Source organism: Callospermophilus lateralis, chromosome 1, assembly GCF_048772815.1.
Source record: "Callospermophilus lateralis isolate mCalLat2 chromosome 1, mCalLat2.hap1, whole genome shotgun sequence".
Classification (NCBI taxonomy): Eukaryota; Metazoa; Chordata; class Mammalia; order Rodentia; family Sciuridae; genus Callospermophilus; species Callospermophilus lateralis.
In genome coordinates this window covers 120414608-120435571 of record NC_135305.1, presented here as the reverse complement: position 1 = coordinate 120435571, position 20964 = coordinate 120414608, and the positions used below count along the sequence as shown (strand labels likewise).

Here is a 20964-nt window from a genome sequence, read left to right as displayed (position 1 = left end):
AGAGCTCGGTAATGTTTTGAACAACTAATAATAAAAAAAAGAAAAAAAACTTCTCTAGTAATGAAGAAAAAAAAAAAGATTGCCATGCTTTCTTTTTTTGTGGTTGATTCCAAGCCTTCAGAAGAGAAATGGAGCTTGCCAAAGCATTGAATCTGAGAACTAAATGTTTGGAGAACTTGTCATGATAAACAAAATGAAAGCTTTTAAAGTTGTAACTTCCTAGAGTGGGATGAATCCAAGGACACCAATGCCATTACCACTGTGAAAATTTGTCCATGGCATTACCCATGGGATTAAACTGTTCAGTCCATTTTGGTTTGGCAGTTTAAGGTCATTCCAGTTCCCTAGAGTACCTTTCTTTTAGCAAGGCTTTCTGTAATTTCTTTGGTTGGCATTTATTATTCTGCTTAAAATCACCCATGTAACTAGCAGCATTTGGAATATCAACAGTTTCTAACATCCTCTCCAAGCCACATACTTTCCTGTATGCATTTTCTCCCAATGATTGAAGTGGGCTTGATCTACATCTTTATTTTATTTTCTCCTCTGCTTATATGTTTCATGCCAAATAAAGTGTGTGTGTGTGTTAATATATGTAAAACTAGAATATATATATACATGCCGTGGCTCAGCGGTAGCGCACTTGCCTGGCATGTGTGAGGCACTGAGTTAAATCCTCAGCACCACATATAAACTAATAAAAATAAAAATCAACAATTTTTTTTAAAAAATAATAAAAAAATAAAACAAGAATGGAAGGTAAGCAATGACAATTTGACTGAAACTTAAGGAATAGACATTTACATGATATTACTTAAAAGACAGTTCTTCCACTTCCCTGCAAATGCCATGATAGGCATTTTGCAGGGAAATGGATGGCATTAGAACAGATTATGCTAAGTGAAGTTAGCCAATCCCTAAAAAACAAATGCCGAATGTCTTCTCTGATATAAGGGAGGTGACTCAAAACAGAGTAGGGAGGAAGAGCATGAGAAGAAGATTATCACTAAATAGGGAAGAGAGGTGGGAGGGAATGGGAGGGAGAAGGGGAATTGCATGGAAGATGGAAGGAGACCCTCATCATTATACAAACTACATATATGATGGTGTGAGGGGGAAGGGAAAAAAGAGAGAGAGAGAAATGTGTCACAGTAGATTCGGTAGAGAGAGGTGATGGGAGGGGAGAGGAAAGGAGAGGGGGATAGGGAGGGCAGCAGAATGCAACAGACACTAGTATTGCTGTATGTATATACGTGGCTATATAACCAATGTGTTCCTACAATCTGTACACATGGAAAAATGAGAATTCATACCCCATTGAATCAAATGTATGTCAAGATCATTGTATTGTCTCGAGCAACTAATAAAAAATAAAAATTAAAAAAGTCAGTTCCTTATAACTAAAGTAGTGTTTTACTCTATTTTTCTACATGTCAGTATATTTTTAAAGTACGTATACATAATTTTGCATAATTTACAAGATTGTGCTGCATAAGAATTGGCAGTATACTATTATAAATTTTATTCTTTGGATTTATTCTTGTTGACCCACTTTTAAAATCTTTTTAAGAAAATACTTGAAACATCTTGTTTAATTGTAATTTTGAAGAGAAAATATTTTTCAGTGAAAGATATTCTGGGAAAAGTTCTATTCATAATTGACTATCAGGGACTATGATGTGGACAAGAGAAAAATGATTAGGCCTGTTAGAGGATAACCTGCCATCCAAGACAAATGCACAACTGCATAACCCTGGTGCAGTCATAAACTCTTTATAAAATATTTACAACCTGCTATACACACTAGCTGCTCCTCTAGGTATTGGGTATACCTCAGTGAACAAAAGAGATAAATATTCTTGCTTTTCTGAAAGTTATATTCTAACAGTGTGTTTCATTCAGCATATGAAATAAACTGGTAATTGATAACAAAAGGAAGGTTAAAAAAATTAAAGTTGCAGACTGTGAGTGTTTGGAGTCTACATGAGTGTGTTGGGAGAGGAGCTGTCCACCCCTTGAGAAAGGACCTGATCAGTGAAGATGTCAAGGAAGTAGGAGAATTATCTCTGTATCTGAGAAGAGCAGCAGGAATGTACCTGAGAACAAGACACCCAGGAGGATGGTGTGGTTACAATGGGGAAAGTGAAGACATGTTAGTCAGCAACTGCTCATGTGGACATTTGGGGTTCTTGGCCAGGACTTTGGATCTTATCCTGAGTAAAATGTGGTGTCTTTACAATGTTGTGAGCAAAGGAATGACATGGTAATTTGGCTGCCTTGAAAACAGAGTCGGGCAGAAAAGAGTAAAAGCCAGAGACATTATTATGAGGTGAGATGGAAGTGTTTGCATGGCAGTTCTGCAGTGAACTGGTGAATGAACTTCCTAGGAAAGCTCCTAGGAAGGAAACATTCAAGGAGGAGTCTTGTCTCCTACTAAATATGGAAATGCCAGATCTTCTAGCAGGTAAATACTATGGTTTGTGCTGGGAGAAAGTACTTATTATGGGAAAAAATGGACAGAATATACTTGTTCCTATAATTTCTTGGCCAAAAACTAAGCCTGAAAAATATAGATCTGTTGGATTTAGTTCCATGTATTATATAATGTAATTATATGACTTTATGGGTAAAATGGTGATACTTTATTATCTACATGTCTCTTAAATTAAGGAGACCTTATACTTCCTTAGAAATCTCACCTGCTACTTGAAACACATACAATTTGATGAGATGAAAAAATGATATAGGAAGTCACCCTGGGCATCTGGGAATTATGCCTGATTCATCCATATATTATACTTATTTGCATCATTGGAATTATTACTAAGCTCAAAAGTGGATCAAATCTCTGATTTTTGGGAATCTCATGTGACAGTCCAATCCTGGGGTTTGTTGCCTCTAACAATAACTCAAGGAAGAGATAGGTGGCTCCTGTCAGGAAAATAGCAACAATGATGGTGAAAATTTTCAAATTATAAATAGTGTGTATAGTATTCTTAGTTGTAAACTGTAAAAAATTAGTGGATTCAAGAAAAACTTCAAATGTTTAGTCTGAACGAATGATGTGGCTGTGTTCTAAAACAGATGATTCTGCAAATAGATTGTGGGGACTGGAGACAGCTTAGTTTTATAAATGCCAAATTTGACACACATATTAGATATCAGTGTCTAATCTACTTAACATATCTACTCAACATAGTAGGCAAAACACAATTTTTGGTGTCAGGTACATGAAATATACAAAGCTGGAAGGAAATCTTGGATGGAAGTATATATCTGGAAAATTGAGATCATATTGAGGACCCTGGGTGAGAGATATAACCAAAGGTGTATAAACAGAAAAAAATAAGTAGGCCAAAAACTAAGTCCTGAGGCATGACATTAAAAGTGTATAAAGAAGAGGAACTGACAAGAGAGACTATCAAGGAACAGCACACTTGGTAGGATGAAATGAATAGGATGTATTGAAAGCTGGGTGCAGGAGATGGCAATATTTCAGAAGCCATGGCAAATGTGATGATTTTTGACAAGTGCAGGTTAGTGATACATTTTCTTCCATGATACATTTTCTTCAAACTGACACATGATTAAGTGACTGTGCATGGACTTGATTTAACACACACACACACACACACACACACACACACACACACCCCTCTGTAGTATCTCAGCTTCAAGGAAACTTAAATATAAATTTAAGCATTCAACTGCGTCTAATCAAAGAGTCAAACCCCTTGGATTTCTTTGTTCTAGCTTTTTTGATCGTTCATAAAACATTCCTGCTTTCTTTTCAGTGTTTTAGTATTTTAAGTTTCCAAAATTGGCTTGTTTTTATTTCATAAGGATTCATTTATCATCTAAAATCACTCTCCTTAATTTTCACACTGATAACACAGTAGGTGACATAGATAGGGTACATATTAAAGAAAAATAAATGAGAAGAGAAATAATGAATAAAAACATCTTCTATGACAGTTCAATTCTATGCAGTTTTATTCATTTTCCTGGAATTGTGGTGCACAGGCCTCAGAATTTGGGCAAAGTCAGAGAACATGTGTATTTCAAGGGCCATGCACGTTAAATGAGAGCTGAGCAGGGATTCTCTGGAAAGTCATTAGCAATTTTCCCAAGCACAGTTGTTAAGAACCTTTTAGAATTAATGCTTTGCTGTTTGTGGCATTTAATATTGCCATCATCTGAATGTCTATTTCTCTTCAAAATTCTTTTGTTGAAATGTATGTTGAATTGTTATATTGAAACCTCTGTCTGCGGTGATGTAAGTCCTTTTAGGAGGTGATTAGGTACTTTGGTGAATCCCTCAAAAAAGGGATTAGTGTCATCATTAAAAAACTGAATAATAGGTAAAGAAATTGATAATTAATACCCCCATTTCCTATTTTTCCCATAATATTATATAATTTAGTCTAAGAAAATGTAAGTTAAAATTCCCTCAAAAATTATTCTAATTATAACTTGAGAGACTAAGGCAATTGTAGAAGAGGTAAAATGAAAAGGAATGCTAATGAAAGTTAAGACAGGAATGAATGAACAGTATTTGGAATACAAGAAGCAATTTACAAACAGCAGACATTTTAAAGAACAAAGAAATTAAGATTTTAAATAACATTTCAAAGGTAGCAACAATACTAACATTCTCTGTAATTTTTTGAAAATTTGTTTTGCATTAGCTTTCCATTACTCTCACATCACAACCTTTCTGAGTACCTCATAAGAGCCATACTAAATGTCCAGCATTGTTATGTCCACCCAGGAAATATGCCTAATTCTAAGACTTAGGGACTACCTAATGATTCATAATGTATGTTAAATTGTTGCATGTATGTATCAATAAACTGGTAATTCAATGACATTACTATAGCAGGTATTTCTACTGCACTAATGTAAATATTAAATGCATATTTCTACATATAGTTTAATAATAGTTTGTTAAACACAAGTATTTGTTTTCACACAAAAATCAGTGGATTTTCTTCCCAGCACACCCCATGCTCCCATCATGCCTGGTAAACATCCTCCTGTCCTAGCAAATGGAAAGTGAATATAAAATCATTGGACTCAGTGTTACAAATGCACTTTCCATCTTATGTGTACTTTTCAACTCATAGAAAATAAGAATAAACTCCATTTTTGGCAGCATTTTCCAAAATATAATCAGAGAGATGCTACTAAACATTTAACTTTAAATTGGTTTTCTCAAAACTTTTGAGCACTGAAATTGAAGATTTGTTCACACTGTAAATCTAGTCTTCGGTATCTTTTAAATGTCAACACTAAAAACTTAAATTGGCTGCTTCAGTCGGTAAATGCAGTTGACATGTACTCAGCAACAGCTTATTTTTATTACTTGGAATAAGACACATTGCTGTTATTTTTAAATTTTTATAAAGGAAAAAAATAATTTTGGTGGAGTTATTAGAATGATGTAAATTGAGGCATGCCCCATGATTTTGTTTTTACAGTTAACACTACCCCAAAATGAGGCAAAGCATGTGAATCCTTCTGTCCAAGCCCTTTTATGCAAATGAAGTGAAGAAATATCTTCACTGTGTAGACTCAGCCTAAATTCCATTGTTGAAAAGCTTGGGACAGCAGCTATATCTATGGAGATCAATTTATGGAATCTCTCTTTGTTTTTTTTCAACATCTCTTAAGATCATAAAAATGATCACAGTTATGGTCTTGATATTTGCCTTTTATTTTAAGAAAATAAACAGAAGAAAACATACACATACATTCACCACATTGTTTATGAAAGAATGGGTGATGTCCATTATAGCATTGAAATTCACTGAATGAATATAATACAGTCACCTTAAAAAATTGAAGAATTTCAAATGAATCAAAAAATAATTATAGTACTCTCATTGAAATATGTCAGCTCAGATTTTTATGTCAAGTGTCCACATTTTCAAATTTATATATGTATAAATTATAGCAAATATATGTTTGCATATGTTTTTACCTTTTCATTTGTGTATTTTACCTTTTCATTTGTGTATTTATATTTTTATATAATGGGAACATATGGAGATGATAAAATAAGTTATTTTTAGGAGAGAGAATGATACATATTTTCATCTTAATTTATCACATTTTCTATTTAAAATATTTTATAATTTAAGTAAAGATAATTTTATATTATCCAACATCAGAATATTATTATTTATCATCAGAATTGACATAAAAAGTAACTATATTTTGTGCTAGTTACCCATGTTCTTGAGTTAATCCGCACTGAATATCTAATTTTAAATATTTTTGTCAATTCAGGATAACACCTATGATCTTCATTAAGTTTTTTTTTTTAATATTTATTTTTTAGGTGTTGATGGTCACAACACAATGCCTTTATTTTTATGTGGTGCTGAGGATCGAACCCAGGTTCCGCCCGTGCTAGGCGAATGCTCTACCGCTGAGCCACAATCCCAGCCCCTTAATTAAGGCTTTTATCACATGTTAAACTCCTATAAAAATTGTAATCTTTCAAGGGTTTTACATTCAACAACTTTATTTTCAAGTCAAAGTTTTAATGTATTTTTAGATATTTCTTATAAAATTATACTCTCTGTAAAACTCACTGATCCCATCAATGATTTGGTTAATATTAGATAATTTCTACCTTCAGATCATTAGGAAAGTGTATGGTTTGGTATTTATGATCTTACTTATTTTATGATGATCATTTAAACTAAAACAATAACTATACTTAAGATTTGTGCTTGGTCATTAATGAAAATTTGATTCCTAAAGAGGTATGAAAGAACTCAACAAATGTTCTAAATTAATTACACTTATACCAGGTGATACATTTGGAGTGTTTCTTATCTTCATAATGAATTAAAAGGAGGATGAACTCAAGAGTAGAATCTACAGGAGGATGAATTTGTGATGCACCTTAATGATGAGGCAAGTAACTGAAAGGTGAATGAAGAATATCTAGATGATTTTACATATATACACATACATATATATACACAGGTATTTTTAATTTTCTGAGTGTTTAAAATTTTGTATCAAAAATGATTGATTAAAAATTAAAAGGGGCCCCGGCTGGGCGGCCTGGCTCCCCTCCCCAGCCCTGATGGGCGGGTGGCTGCCCTGAGGAGGCTGGGAGGGGAGGGCTGGGCCGGCCGGTAGGCGGGCGCTGCGCTGCCTGCAACTGCACGCGGAAGAGCCTGCAGTCAGACCTGGCCTTCTTCAGGTACCCGCAGGATCCGGCCAGATGCCAGATGTGGGTGGAGAATTGTAGGAGAGCTGACTTGGAAGATAAAACACCTGATCAACTAAATAAACATTATCGATTATGTACCAAACACTTCGAGACCTCTATGATCTGTAGAACTATACATTTTGCAGAGGCATCAGAAAACTAAAGAATGATTGGGTTATTTTATTTCTCAAAATTAATTGAAGCAGATACTTGTGAAGTCATTGGGAGAGTCTTTATAGGACAGTACTTCGAGATAATGCAATACCAACAATATTTGATCTTACCAGTCATTTGAACAATCCACATAGTAGACACAGAAAACGAATAAAAGAATTGAGTGAAGATGAAATCAAGACACTGAAACAGAAAAAAATTGATGAAACTTCTGAACAGGAACAAAAACATAAAGAAACAAACAATAGCAGTGCTCAGAACCCCAGTGCAGAAGAAGAGGGTGATGAACAGGATGAAGATATTTTGCCTTTAACCCTTGAAGAGAAGGAAAACAAAGAATACTTAAAATCTTTATTTGAAATTTTGATTCTTATGGGAAAACAAAATATACCTCTGGACGGGCATGAGGCTGATGAAATCCCAGAAGGTCTCTTCACTCCTGATAACTTTCAGGCCCTGTTGGAGTGCTGGATAAATTCTGGTGAAGAGGTCCTGAGAAAACGCTTTGAGACCACAGCAGTTAACACATTGTTCTGTTCAAAAACACAACAGAAACAGATGCTGGAGATCTGTGAGAGTTGCAACCGGGAAGAAACCCTCAGGGAAGTGAGAGACTCGCACTTCTTTTCCATTATCACTGATGATGTGGTGGACATAGCAGGGGAAGAGCACCTTCACGTGTTGGTGAGGTTTGTAGATGAGTCTCATAAATTGAGAGAGGAATTTGTGGGCTTCCTGCCTTATGAAGCTGATGCAGAAATTTTGGCTGTGGAATTTCACACTACCATAACTGAGAAGTGGGGACTAAATATGGAGTATTGTTGTGGCCAGGCTTACGTTGTGTCTAGCGGATTCTCTTCCAAATGAAAGTTGTTGCTTCTAGACTTTTAGAGAAATACCCTCAAGCTATCTACACACTCTGCTCTTCCTGTGCCTTAAACATGTGGTTGGCAAAATCAGTGCCTGTGATGGGGGTGTCTGTTGCATTAGGAACAACTGAAGAAGTTTGTTCTTTTTTCCATTGATCACCACAACTGCTATTAGAACTTGACAATGCAATTTCTGTTCTTTTTCAGAACAGTGAAGAAAGGGGTAGAGAACTGAAGGAAATTTGCCATTCTCAGTTGACAGGCAGGCATGATGCTTTTGAAATTTTGGTGGATCTCCTGCAAGCACTTGTTTTATGTTTAGATGGCATAAATAGTTGACACAAATATTAGATGGAATAATTGTATAACTGGTCAAGCATTTGTACTCTGTAGTGCAGTAACAGATTTTGATTTCATTGTTACCATTGTTGTTCTTAAAAATGTCTTATCTTTTACAAGAGCCTTTGGGAAAAATCTCCAGGGACAAACTTCTGATGTCTTCTTTGCTGCCAGTAGCTTAACTGCAGTACTACATTCACTCAATGAAGTAATGGAAAATATTGAAGTTTATCATGAGTTTTGGTTTGAGGAAGCAACAAATTTGGCAACCAAACTTGATATTCAGATGAAACTTCCTGGGAAATTTCGTAGGGCTCAGCAGGGTAACCTGGAATCTCAGCTAACCTCTGAAAGTTACTATAAAGAAACCCTAAGTGTTCCAACAGTGGAACACATCATTCAGGAACTTAAAGATATATTTTCAGAACAGCACCTCAAAGCTCTTAAATGCTTATCTTTAGTACCGTCAGTCATGGGACAGCTCAAATTTAATACATCAGAGGAGCACCATGCTGACATGTACAGAAGTGACTTGCCTAATCCCGACACACTTTCAGCTGAGCTACACTGTTGGAGAATCAAATGGAAACATCGAGGGAAAGATATAGAGCTTCCATCCACCATTTATGAAGCCCTTCATTTGCCTGATACCAAGTTTTTTCCTAATGTATATGCTTTGCTGAAGTTCCTGTGTATTCTTCCTGTAATGAAGTTTGAGAATGAACGCTATGAAAATGGACGAAAGCGTCTTAAAGCATACTTGAGGAACACTTTGACAGACCAAAGGTCAAGTAACTTGGCTTTGCTTAACATAAATTTTGATATGAAACATGATCTGGATTTAATGGTAGACACATATATAAAACTATATACAACTAAGTCAGAGCTTCCTACAGATAATTCAGAAACTGTTGAAAATACCTAAAAGACTTTTTAAATGGGCTTTCTCTTATATTTGATATTTGGAAGAAAAGCCGTAGGGTATATGTAGGTCATTTATCACTGAATATCTTTGCCTACAGGCCTCATGAATACATTAGCCATTGGAAATCTGCCTATGTACATGGCACCTGTTTGAGCTCTCGTGCTTTGAAAAATTGTCTGTTCTTCCAGAAGACTGCATTGGAAGTACCACATTTCACCTCTGTGTGACCTCTGCTAGTAGCACTCTGAAATTGTTTTAGTTAAGTCTTTTAGGTTATAAAATGTATTATTACCATGGATCCAGTTGTCAGGTATTATTATCAATTTTGAAGAAATAAATTTTGAGGAGGTATAAGAAAAGAATGGATCTTATGAAATGTTACAATGAAGCCTACTGTTGACCTTTGACTATTAGGAGTTTTAAATGTGTTAAAATCTGTAATGGACAATTAAGGGAATTAACCAGAGTTGTGAGCTCACCAAACAGATTTCAGTATAGATTTTGTTTTTATCAAAAGAACTTAAAGAACAAGTTACAGTTAAAATTTGAGTGGAAGAGCTTGCCGTAGTTGTTCCACATCAGGTTGTTGCTGTTTACATTCTTTTGTTGAGCCTCCGTCTTCATAAGCCTACACCTTCATTTTAGCAGGTAAATGGTGAACACTTCTGCTTCACTGTCAAGACAGAATCAGAGGCTGTGGGTATGGGCAACTTGTCTATTTTCTTTTTCCATGACTATATCTACTGCCTCGTCTTGATTTATAAGCAAAACCTGGAAAACCTACAAAATAAATGTTTTTCGGTTTATCTAGAAATAATACAGAAAATATTGCTGTTATTTTTGGTGAAGAAAATCAATTTTGTGTAGTTTATTTCAATCTAAATAAAATGTGAATTTTGTTTAAAAAAATTAAAAGGGGCTGTAAGTTTTTGTTTAATAATCCTGATTAAAGAAATTATATTGTAAAATATGACTCCTTAGTAATGGCAAGATTATTAATAATTTCCCTTTTCCCTCTTCTCTCCCCCTGCCCCAACCAGGACAAGGGAGAGGGTACTATTAAATACAAACTCCTAGGTGACAGTGCCAGCATTGTTTTTACCATTGATGAAACCACAGGCAACATTCATGTAATAAGGAATCTGGATAGAGAAGAAAATCCTTTCTATACCCTGCATGCACAGGCCATGGACATAGAGACCAGAAAACCCTTGGAGCTTAAATCAGAGTTTATCATCAAAGTTCAGGATATTAATGACAATGAGCCAAAGTTTTTGGATGGACCTTGTGTTTCTAGCATTCCAGAAATATCTTCTTTGGGTAAATAGGCATATGAAAGCCCTGTTAAATATTAAGGGACTTTTCTAACATTCACGTTTTTCAGATGCATGTAACATCTGACTTGTAACCCCCAAATTACTCTTCAACTCTAGAGGATACAATTAAGTTTTTAGAGCATTTTCTAACTCCTTTTTTCTTCATTATGAACATAGCAATTAGAATATATAATAGTCTTCCGTGTTTTTTCCCGTCTGCTGTTAACCTGATATCCTAACAACCCTATATTCTTCAATTGTAAAAAACATTTTTGAAATTGATTATCCTTAACAATTCTAGACACCAACTGAATGCTGGGTAAAACTGTTTCATAAGACCAAATAAGAGGGAAATTATGGCTCAAGTATGCAAATCTTAACCAAAGTGTGTATTGAGGTGTGTATTGATTCTGACCTAGAAAGAGTCTGAAAAGAGGTTTTTTAATATCATTTTTAATATGGATAGAGATTCAAGAATGGTAAAATCATTTATTTTGTGATATAAATATTCTAAATTAGTTATACTTCCAAACAACAAAGCAAATAATATTCTGATTTCATTATTAGAATTAATCTGCAATTTGACTATGATGGCATCATCATTCTTAATAATCTATATTTAATATAAATTCATATTTCAATATCAGCCTGAATTTACAAATCCTATAATATATGCCATAAAATTAACTAATTTGAGAATTCTAACTTTAATAGTAATTTTCTAATTAAAATTTTGTCCTTAGTCACTATTGCCAATTTCTTCTCATATTCTAGTTCCTAAAACTTGAATCTCCTTTCACAAATATGCACAGTACATTTTCAAATTTTCTAATTGTTTAAAATTTGTATATGCAAAAGAAGATGGAGAATAAAAGAAAGAGACTTTAAGTTCTTGTTCAATATTCCTGATTAAAGAAGTTGTCTTTAGGAGCTTCTCCAACATTCACATTTTTCAGGTGCATGTAACATCTTACTTGTAACCCCCAAATTACTCTTCAACTCTAGAAGATACAATTAATTTTTTTAACATTTTTTTAACTCAATGCCTTTATTTTTATGTGGTGCTGAGGATCGAACTTGGGTCCCGCCTGTGCTAGGCCAGTGCTCTACCACTGAGCCACAATCTCAACCCTACAATTAATTTTTTAGAGCATTTTCTAATTCCTTTTTTCTTCATTATGAAGATAGCAATTAGAATATATAATAGTCTTCCGTGTTTTTTTCTCATCTGCTGTTTACCTGATATCCTATCAACCCTGTATTCTTCAAGTGTAAAAAACATTTTGTACATTTGGAAGATAAAGTTACTGTTTGCACATAGGTTAAACTTGACACTTGTAGTGAGCCATTGCTAATATTTTCTAAGTCTCAAAGGGCTGCTGCTCCCCTACAACCATTGAGGACATGCTGTGAAGATTGCACACACTACTCCGAGGGCAGAGGCAGGTTATTGATTATAGAACTTGTCACATAGATTTACTACAAATGCACTTGAAATTTTGTGTGTGTGTGTGTGTATGTGTATGTGTGTGTGTGTGTGTGTGTGTGTGTGTGACTTTATCAGGCATCCAAGACTGTTAAGGTCTGTAAACAAGTCAGATTGGCACCTGTTATTTTCCAGAGAAAAGTTAAAGTCTGTAAACAAGTCTGTAAACAAGTCTGGATGGCGCCTGGCCAAATGCCAGAGGGAGTGGTTTGTGAAGTAACAAAAGCGAGCCATTAAGTGTGGAGATTCCTTATTGGTTGACTGCTGTATCTATTTTATGCTAATTAGATAAGCTGTGTAAAATGTATAAATATCGCTCCTCTCCTACAATAAACGGCTTCCACTCCTGCTGTATCAACGTACACAAGTGATTCGTCACCCCCCATTATTCTGCTGCAGCCGGACTGCGGCACAAGACCATATTCTCTCCTTTACCCAAAAAATCAAATGAAAGTAGTTCACTTAGATTTCAAATTTTAACTTGTATACACAGAGATGCAGATCTCACTCATTTTCAGATACATTTTGAGTTGCCCATTTTATGCAGTGTTATATTTGTTGGAGATTCAGAAGTGCAATGGGAAGCAGCAGCATGACACATTAGAAAATAATCTCCAGAAATGGGGGAGAATATTTGATTAATTCTTGTAACCCCCAAATTACTCTTCTTTATTTTATAGGGGGGAGTAAAATAAAGGTAATATTCTTTTTTTAAAGGCTTTTAAGAAGGCAATACTATTCAGTAGATAAGTAGTTTATCTCAGCTGCTTTGTATAAAATATCAACATGAATTTGGAATGCTCAGTGACTCTATTACTAAAAGAACATCCTTAAAGTGAACACACACACATCTTGTTACAGTATGAGAAAATTCTGTCTTATTAAGTAAACAATTAGGTCTTTTGTTGATTAGTATAAAGCTTAGGGCTGATAAACTGCAGCCCTTATTTAGAAAATTTGCAGCTAGTGCCTGAAGACAGAAATCAATCTGAAAATCAGGAGAAAGGTAAGTAAATGTGAAAGCAAAGTGGACACAGCTTTTGCAGTTTTGGACTATGACACCAATTACTGTGAGGTCATGAGACATTGGAAAGGTCTTTGGAAAAGGAGGATCTGTAAATTGTGTTGTCCTTGCCATTACAGAAATTTCTCATTGGTTATTCAAGAGACTCCAGTAAAAATGTAACTCGGTTTGCAACACATCTCCTCCCCATCCCATGGTAGTGGGGATAGATCCAGGGCCTTACCCATGGTAGGCAAGCACTCTACCTCTGAGCTGCACCCCAGCCCTTTTTATTTTATTCTGAGACAGTTTCTTAGTAAGTTCCTTTGTGATCCTTCTGCCTCAGCCTTGCTAAGATTATAGCTAAGGTTATAGGCCTGTACCACCCTACTTACTTTCCCCCTTTTTATGTTTTAAATTTGTTCTCTTTAGATACACATGACAGTAGAGTGAATTTTACCAGATTATACATCCATGGAGTATAACTTATTCTAATTAGTATCCCAGTCTTGTGGATGTACACACTTGTGAAATTCACTGAGGTGTGTTTCTTTTGAATCTGAAACCATTTTACAGACTGTGAGTTAGCCTGAGTATTCTTGGAACACATTAATATACTGTGATTTTTTTTTCAAACGAATTCAGAGGTATAAACACCACCTATGAATTAAATGTTAAATGTAAAATATGAAACATTCATTCTGTTGTTCATAATCCCCCCATACACATAAAGCCCAAAACACTGGAGAGCCAGCTAGACTTGTGGCATCTGTTGCTGCTGTTTCTTCATGACTAATTTAAAGCTCACTAACAACTGTTGTGTATCCAGAATTTATATTTATTGTACATTCCCAGAGTACATGAACTCCATTCTCAAGTTTGCTCTTCTTACCTGGTGGAAATGTTTCACTACTCTAATAAGTAAACAAAAGCTTATTTTTTTTACTCTAATTTCCTAATCATCACCCATTCCCATATAATCTAAACAATCTTTTCTCTTTGTCAAATTTTCTGGGAATATTTAAGTAATTACTGGTCAAGACTAGATGGAACTCTTCATGTTAAATTGACAATGTAGCAACACATCTTACTGTTTGCTTTAGGTGTCTGTGTTTGAGGCATTCCCTATGAAATAACTTTGTTTCCCAACCACTGAGAATATTGCTATTTCATTTTCTATAAGAAGTAAGAAATAACCAATTTAAAAATACAAACAGTAAAATAGTTTATTTTGTAATTCAAAACAGAGCATGAAGTAGCATTGGAATGAAGTGTCTTATGCAAATGTCAATTTGGCAACAGTGGATTAAAAACCTGAAATCACAGTCCTTAAGGAACCTGCAATGAATAAGTGAAATGAAAATTACATGGAAGGTAAGTGTACAAAGAGAGAATGGTGGTGATCAGAGCAGGTTAAGATTTTAGAGGAAAATCAATATTTAAGACATAACACTATGGAGTGTATATAATTTCATAAGTTGAAGAAAATAATAGTGAATCTATTAATTGTTTAAGAGAAAGGTCACTCTGTTACCAACTTCTGATACATCCAATATACCATGGGAGTAATATTCAGAGGTAAAGTGATTTTACTTTGACTTCAAGAAATTACTTAATGATCCAGATATTCTCCAACTCAAAGCTATTCCTTGAAGACAAATTTGGACTTTATGAATGTGGTATTAATTTGGTCTTAATTTTTTAATATTGCTAGAGTTACAGTGAATTGCAGGCATGTGCCCTCTTTAAAACCTGATGCATCAGTAGGTTATACAGTTTAAGTTACTTTCCATGGAGCAGGAGGTTTCCAGTGTTTAAATCCATATTCACATTTGTGTTCTTTTCTTTGCCTCAGCTCACTTTGAGAGTGCTTGTTAAATTAATAATAACCAGGTCTCTATGACATGTTTTGGTAGCTGTCAATTGTGACTCATGGACCATAATTTATGTGGTATAATGTACTGCTTCCTAAGCATTGCCAAGGTAACAGATGATGCAGCTGGATGCCGCAGTCTGGCTGGGCACAAATCTGGAGCCACTCAAGCAGGAACAAACTTTATTTCCAAACTCCTGAGAACGCTACCCACGTGGCCTTCTCCAGGACACACCACACACCAACCCGAACTCCCTCCATATGAACTTTACCAACCAATGCGACCTCTCCAGGAATCCCCGTGAGAGCTCAACCGGGAACTCTCCAAGAATCCACGCCCCCCACCCCCACCCCCAGAGCTCAACCGGAACTCAACAGGAACTCTGTGAGAACTCAAAAGTACGGGCAAAATGCTAGGCACCATCCCAACTCGGCTGTGGCTCTCAACAGCTGGAGACTTTTATTCTTTATTTTACTTCATTTTAACAACAACAACAACAACAAAAACTTGTGCAGAATTTTTATATATTTGTTTCAATACATAAACATAGGAATTCCTACATCTAAGAAAGTAAGACTAGCTCCCAGGATCTGTGGAATGAAATTAATCATAATTATCCTGTTCTCTAGGGTTAGCATCTATTAAAAATATTCTGGAGAAAATTTAGGATATCCCTCATTTTGGGTTTGTGTAAAGTTTTCTGAACTCTTTTTATATTTTAGCTCTTTATCCTCTTAGAAGAGTACTAGCACAGATTTTTCTCCCATTCTGTAAATTGTCTCTTTACATTCCTAAGTGTTTCCTTTGCTGTGCTGATTTTTAATATGTTGAAATCCTTCTTATTGACTCTTGGCATTATTTTCTGAGCTTTAGGGATCTCATTGAGAAATTTGTTGCTCTGCCTAAAAGCTAAAGTGTTGACCCTATGTTTTCAGAAACTTTTCTGAAACTGACCTCAGGAAGTTTCTCTAAAGTGTAATTTGCATTGATTGTGCTGCTTACAATTTCCAACAACTGCAAATCATGGAAGGAACTAATTGCCTCACTGTGGCACATAAGGACCTCCACACACTGGCAAGTTCCCTTGCAGTTTTACTGCATTTGTCTGATTCTCCTGTGAATGATATACTCCCTCATCACCACCATACCATGCTATTTAATAAGTATAATTATTTCTGAAAAACATCTCTCTCTTTAGGACTGTGATGTGCTTAGATGATGTCCTGTGACCTTATACCACATCCTCGCTCACACCCACATCACAGTTTTCCACTGCCTAGCTCCTGCAAAAGAAACTGTTCAGGACTTTGCTCCCAGAGCACAACACTCAGCATTTTCACTTCCTTGCAGTCTTCTCATACTGTGGTCAGATTATGTCCCAGGTCTTGCTCCTGCTCAACTAGAACTCCTCAGAGGCAAAGGCTGTTTACTAATATCCTTTACCTTGGGACAGAGTATGGAAGTGTCTGGGGATGTCTGTGGACTGACATTGGCCAGGCTCTCAGGCTGACACCACTAATCTGACTTCCACTGAGAGACTGCAGGCTTCCAGGTAAGTAGTCATCCTCAATTTAGTCAATGACAATAATAATTTATCTAATATAAATTATGAGACAACAACATAATTAAAATGGCATCAAGTATACCTAAAGGATTGCCTGATTTCTAATTAGCTTTGAGACTGGGACTGAGAAGTGAACAGCACTAAGAGAGTTTGGTTTTCCCAAATGGCATGTCCCAATTCTGAGAATCCATTATCTCAATAAAAGCATTGAGACTTTTTTTTTTCCTCTGGTGGTGCTGTGGATTGGATGCAGGGCCTTGTTCAGGCTAGGCAAACACTCTACCAACTGAGCTATATCTCCAGTCCAAACATTGAAACTTTTTGTGTGCTTTCCACATAATGAGCAAAATGAAATCCATGTTATCAGTGTGGTAATACCTGCCCTGGGGTATACAATGTCTGAAAATATGTCTGATGAGATTTAAATAATTTCTTGGATTCTCTGCATGTAGTGCAGATGATGAGAAGGTTAACAGGTAGACAAGTACAATGACTATCATCATTCTTTTTAGGACAGATGTCTACTTGGCATGAAAGCAGACACCATAATTTCACCCCCACACAGGTTTGCAAGAATCTTATAAATTTTTTTTTGTTGTTGTTTTATTTTGCCATTTTATCCCTGAGTACACACGATGTATCCACTCTATATGAAAGAGCAGCATTGTTTTATAGAATGTTCTAGTTGCCTGACCATGGTGAAGGATACCTGCTGAAATGAGATAAACTCAATAGACAGGGTAGAACAGCACCATCTATTAAAAAGTTTATCATCTTGCTAGGCACAGAGGTAGAAACATGTAATTCCAGCTACTTAGAAGGCTTATGCAGGAGGTTCACAAATTTGATGCCTGCCTCCTCAACTAGTGATAGCTTATTCAAAAAGATCTTGGAATATACCTCAGTGATAGGTTACTCCTGGGTTAAACTCCAAGTAGCAAAAATAAAAGTATATTATGCTAAAATCTTTATAATAATATCATCTTACATTAAGTATTCCTTACAAATATAAATGCCTCTAATTTAAATGTGGGCCAATTCTTGGAAAAGTTATAACTTAGATTTTGGAAAGAGCTGTGGCTGAAGGATCAGGAGAACTGAGCTATATAATTCACGATAAAAGCATTAATTTTCAGTGTCTTTTTTTAAAGCTACAATTCTGTGTAGAAACATATATAATCATCTGTATATGATTCTTATTGGTCATCATATTTTTGCATATCATAAGTATGTTTCTGTGGTAAATCACATGTTTATCTCTACGTTGTTGTTCATCAGTCTGTACAAATCACCCTATGGGTCTACTTTTGTATACTAAAATACTGACTACTCATAGGGTAACTGGGAAAAAAGCATTGTGAAAAGGATTCTATATAACCCACAAAACATAAAAGTAAATAGGCATTTAGTTCACTAACACAATGGTAAAAAACATTCTCATGATGTGTTATATAAATGGAAAGGACATTCTACTAACTTTATTGAATAAAATATACCATCCAGAAAAAAGAAGACAGACAATGCATGCTGAAAACACAGGTAGACAAACATGTAACGTGAAATCCCTCAAGAAATCACCATTCTGAATTCACTTCAAATTTGTGAAAAGAATAATTGTAATACAAAGAACCTGAATCACATTAAAACCTGCATTACAAAATATTTTGCCATCGTGACCTAAGGCAATACCTAATTAGGGGGAACTTGATGGATGCAGGATATAAATGGAAAAAAAAATGTTCATTTTTAGATAAAAAGTTCAAGAGAAATGTTTTATAAAATAATTAAAACTATAAATTGAATAAAATTAAACAACAAATCATATGCTTTCACAATTTGATACAAAGAAAAATGTTTATTTACATTTTTTAGAAACATTAGTCTATTTGAAGGAGAAGCATTCAAGGACAAAATTAACATACCTCTCCTACAACAATTCAGGCTTCTCATAGGTATATGCTTCAGGAATGAAAGGAAGAAAATTTCTCTCTATTACAAGGCCTGAAGTAGTAATAATTAATTAATAAATGTATAATTTTAAAAATTTCATCTGGTAGTAAAATTCATACATGAGGAAAAAATATACATAATCATATAACCATAGTGACAAGAGAGTCTTAGATCTTTCAGAGTGAACACACAATCTACAATGTGGGATACTAAAGCTGGTATATTCACAACATGTTTGTATAACTACAAGAATATCATAGAACAATAAGCATGTAAATATAGACACATTTTTGTCAGCTTTACATCAAAACAAAGAATAAATATGTTGTTTCAGAAATCAAGTCCCAAACCCACACAGATGTTTTGCTTACTATGTTGCATAATAAAATCAGATAAGAAGTAGTGCTCCAGGCAATGGCCATAAAACAAAGTATTTCTGTGCACTTGTAGAAAAGGCACAGCTTTGCATGAAATATTTACCAAACCCAGTTTGGCTGGCACACACACAATTCTATTGGAACAAGTAAACAGTGATAAAAAGGAAAAGTACTCAGGATTTGTAATAGAGTCTGCCTTATATAAATTCAATCTTGAATCTCATATCAGTTGAATAAAGATGCTGTTGTCATTCTTCCACAAAGGAAATTCTTTAGGTGATCTAAAATGTTCAGGGCCCAATTTTTTTTCTGAAGTTGATTGAAATTGGGGATGTGGCTCAAGGGGTAATGCTCTCGCCTGGCATGCGCGGGATGCTGGGTTCAATACTCAGCATCACATAAAAACAAAATAAAGATGTTGTGTCCATCGAAAACTAAAAAATAAATATTAAAAAATTCTCTCTCTCTAAAAAAAAGAAAGGCAATCTTATATACAGTGTATGGGACACATACACTGCCTTGTCAACCAGGAACTCAGGATGAACCAGGATAATGTACAATAATTGTGAGTGCATTTGTGATGTTGAAGAAAGACTTGCAGAGCTTTCTTTGTGCATATATAGGGATAGAGTAGATGGAGGCTGTTGATTAAAGCACAGACTAAGGTGCTTGTGGATGTGTTTCCTAGTGGATAAAGGAATGAAAGGAATGGGCAGTAAATGAAATGAAAACACAGAGCCTGACTTTCTAACTAACAGTAACCTAATCAATGTGGGTTCACAAAAACTGCATTGTATAATTTAATGCCAATCCTCTGGTGCATTTTGAAGACCAGGAAACTTCTATTTCACTTTTTACATGTGGCAAAATTATTTGGATTTTTGGATAAATATCTGCTACTACTGCTTTTATCATGTGTTCTGTTTGATATTTCAATATTTTTTGTGGTGAAGAGCTCTTAATATCTATCCTTTGAATAAGTGTACATTTCAGAGGTATTAAAGTCTGAAAACCTTCCATGTAATCAGCAGCAGGTCAAAGACATCTACTTTTTTCACTGCTATTTATCATTGGACTTGAAATTCTAACTAGAGAAATTAGACAAGAATTCAAGGCACCCAAGTGCCACGAGCCAGACTATCTTTACATCCAGAGGACCCAATATTGCATATCACAAGTCTCTAAGAGTTTGCAAAAAATTAACATAACAAGCATATTCAGCAAAGTCAAAGTATAGGTCAAGGTTAAATCATTTGGTCTGAAGCATGAGTGATGACCAATTTAAGTAATTTTATTTACAATGCCATGTAAAATAATAGAAAATATTACTGAATGAAACTTAAGGCAATGTAAATAAATATCAAGGCACCTGTGCTGAAAAATCAAAAGGCTTACTATTGTTATAATAGTGATACTATAGGACAGAATTCAAAGGTTTACACAATGCCTATCAAAAATGCGTTCAAGAAAATCACATGAAATTAGAAAGAACCCTAAATAGTCAAAATTCTTGAAAAAGAAGAGTAAGTTTGGAGCAGTTAAATATTCCAATTTGAATATTTACTGTAAAGTTATATTGATCAAAACTGTAGGTCAGAAAAATACAGGCTAAGGAGACAAAAAATTAAGAGACTGATATTCACATAGGAACAGGCTTGGGAACTTTCTGATGGGGAATTAAAAACAATGATAATTACTATGTTACAGACTCTGAAGAAATAGCTTCCACAATAATAGACATACTATAAGTTGAGGGATATAACCTCTAAGAAATTATCCAAAGGATTTTGCATAAATTAAATATGAAGAAAATAAATTAGAAATGTCTAGAAGGGAATTCTCAGTAGTCTTGACAC

The 20964-nt window shown here is 34.9% G+C and overlaps 1 pseudogene; it reads left to right on the top strand.

The window, feature by feature from the left end:
- The first annotated feature begins 7692 nt into the window (after positions 1 to 7692).
- LOC143406604 (52 kDa repressor of the inhibitor of the protein kinase pseudogene) lies at positions 7693 to 9538 on the top strand (annotated as a pseudogene).
- Positions 9539 to 20964: the final 11426 nt, after the last annotated feature.